The sequence below is a fragment of the Paramormyrops kingsleyae genome, chromosome 20 (genome assembly GCF_048594095.1).
Source record: "Paramormyrops kingsleyae isolate MSU_618 chromosome 20, PKINGS_0.4, whole genome shotgun sequence".
In the NCBI taxonomy this organism is placed as follows: domain Eukaryota; kingdom Metazoa; phylum Chordata; class Actinopteri; order Osteoglossiformes; family Mormyridae; genus Paramormyrops; species Paramormyrops kingsleyae.
This window is the reverse complement of record NC_132816.1, coordinates 2,725,965-2,728,989: the sequence shown is the minus strand read 5'-3', so window position 1 is coordinate 2,728,989 and position 3,025 is coordinate 2,725,965. Positions and strand designations below refer to the sequence as shown.

The 3,025-nt window shown below is 38.1% G+C and overlaps 1 long non-coding RNA gene across 1 annotated transcript; it reads left to right on the top strand.

Annotated features, from left to right (window-relative positions):
* The first annotated feature begins 324 nt into the window (after window positions 1-324).
* On the top strand, window positions 325-1,738 carry LOC140581290 (uncharacterized). The gene is made up of 3 exons (XR_011984348.1): window positions 325-499; window positions 992-1,023; window positions 1,707-1,738. It is a non-coding gene; the product is annotated as an uncharacterized lncRNA (long non-coding RNA).
* Window positions 1,739-3,025: the final 1,287 nt, after the last annotated feature.

Here is a 3,025-nt window from a genome sequence, read left to right as displayed (position 1 = left end):
ACTGTGCATTCTAGCCTTCATGTCGCGAAAGAAATACAAATTAGCCACATAAATATTAAAATGCAACGGTAATTTTTTGTCATAACAGCGTGAATGCACATAAAATAAATACGTAGCTATTTGCGCTGCGCTACAACAAGGAATTGCCGCGCGTGTCCTGGGAATGCGCACTTGCGTACCATGCAGTTATGTGCGCTCCTGATCATATGTATAGTAGGCCTATATCGTACAATAAATATATTTAAGCCGTATTGTTTGGTGTTTTTTAATTTTTTAATCATAATTTTCTTCGTTCATTCCTGCCGACAGTTGGCAGACATACGCATTCCACACGAGGTTAACGAGGGGGCGTGGCACACGGGAGGCGCGGACGAGCGGGGCATGATAATTGTAAGATAGACCACCTTCAATTGCTGGACTGTCACTCAGTACCGGAAGGCGAACCACAGTTTTGCATACAAAGGTCGGATCGAGTCAGTGGACCTGCAGCAGCATACCTGTAAGTTTACATAACTGCAAGCTGCCTGTAAACCCTGCTGACTAGTTTGTACAAAAAATTAGTCTATGACAAGTTACTGGTGATTTTATATGACTGGTATCAGAATGACATTATTAGGTATACAATGCATTGTATATGGAAAAAAGTTAAGTCGAAATCACATAAAAACCAGACGTGCTGGAGCAAAACTAAATACACTAAAAATGTTTGTTTATGAAGGGTGTTTGAAAAATGTCATTTGATATTATTCACCAAATTTGATATCGGCTAGTGTAATTTATGTTGAACTTTAATTGTAAATCGTGACAAAACCAGACGTGTGGCGGCAAATTGGAAGCCATATTCTGAAACTACATGAAAAACTGTAGAACATGCACTTGTTGTCGTTAAATCACCTAACAAAAATTTTTTAAATGTCGGCTGGTATATTATATATCTATGTTATATCTTTATTTAGGCCATAATATGTGCTCTTGATGTGTTGTTTTTCAGTGAGCTGGAGGGACTTGCCCAAAGTTCAGGAGGTATTTTTGTCCATTCTTTTAGTTCAGCCATGTTCTTAGAATGTCTTTGGGAATGATGTTCCATAGCAGCTGTATTGGTTAAGGTAATTATACTTTTGAAATGTTGATGAACTTGGGAATTGCTTTTTTACACGGTGATGAAGTTGTCTAGTACCTGAGACATCAAAGCAGACATAAATCATGATGCTCCACCAACAGAACTTCAAAATAGAGCAGATCCTTTAATTGTGCCCTTTCGGTGCCATACAGTACTGTTTTTGCACAATTAATTATGTTTCAGCAGTCCACAAACCATTCTCCCTGTAGCATTGTGGAATGTCAAGGTGGTCTTTGGTAAATTTTTGACGCACAGCATGCTTTTTTTGGAAAGCAGTTCACTTGCTTTTGCCACTAGCATTGTCAATTTTTTAATTCAGAGACTCAGAACACTGTGTTTGTCTATGCTGATGACTTAGATGAAGATAAGATCACATTTTATGACCAAATACAGAAAACCAGAATTCCAAAAGTTTCAAATGGCACTGTATAAGCCTACATATTTTCTAAGTAGAAATGTTGGTAACAGCTAAACAAACAAAAGTTTTGCATTTCATAACTACAGCACTCTTAATTTGTAGAAATAAAATGTCCAATTATCTTCAATATCACACTATAAGAATTTTGTGTTTGGGCATAATCTGTAGACAAGGGACATTGTGTCTCAACGAAAGACAGCAGCTCTGAGAGGCCTGCCCATCTACACCCTAAAGTGTTTGGTAAGTGATGGTGCTTGTGTTTAGTAGATATGCAAAATGTAACACTGGTTTTACCAGTGAGGGTATGATTTCATAGCTTATGCTTATTTTTTGCATAATACACTTTGCGGAACACATCCCCAGGTGTTTCAAGGATGTTCATTTAAAATGCTCAAAAGCTCTTTCCATGGAGTCCACAAAGCCGCTCTGCACCCCGCCTTTGGAATTCCCTCCCATCTCATCTTAGAAACATGGACTCATTTTCTCATTTCAAATCTGGACTCAAAACCTATCTGTTCAAGCGAGCCTATTCATTGTAAAATCCATTTATTTGTCATTTATATTTTATTTTTTTTGCATTTTATCCTTTGTAGTGTGTATAAATTTTATGTATGCCTGTACGGTGACCTTGAGTGTCAGAAAGGCGCCTTTTAAATAAAATGTATTATTATTATTATTATTATTGCAGTTCATTGGTCCAGATAGGTTTGGTGAAAGGATTGGAATTTACTACTCCTGGTAACTGGTATGCTAATTGCTAATGGCAGTTATGTTATAGTCTCTGTCTTCTTTGGATTGTGACAGTGCGAAATGTACAGGGTTGCATGTACTTCTGCACAAACTTCTGCACCATTCCTATCCCCATGTTGTCTGCTTCTTCCTGCATGAATGCTGTCCAACCACAAATACAATTTCAATAACATTAATTCAGATACTCTACTGGATTACTTTTTGCTCTCATCTATCTTTTTCTCCAGAAACAGCCCCAAGCTGAATGGAAAAATCAGTAGCACTAATGATGAAGGTAGAATATCAGTGTAATGAATTGTTTTCCTTTGTATTTAATCTTGTCTCTGATTTCCTTAGGACACTGACCCAGAGGATGCAGTGGTCCAAGGTTTGCCTGTTGGCATTCTGACTGTCTATGAAGGTGATGATTCCACCACATCAACTGTGCGAGACGTAGCTGTTGTGTTGGAAGGATCCATCATTCTGCACAACCTACCTGACCTCTCAACTGCCTTTGCATACCTCTTTGGTCTTTTGTATGCCATGAACATTGCATATCCAAAAACGATGAAATATACCTTTGAAGCAATTCAGACCATCTTTTTGGAGCTTGGGTCTCGATGCTCACAGCGCATCAGGGCTCTGAAAACAAAGCTTTTGCAGTAAATGTTTGTAGACATGTTTTAACCTTTTTCATTTCTGCATTGTGCAGTCCCATTTCTCAGCTTTATCAGTTGCCAGTTTAAAACAGGTGCATA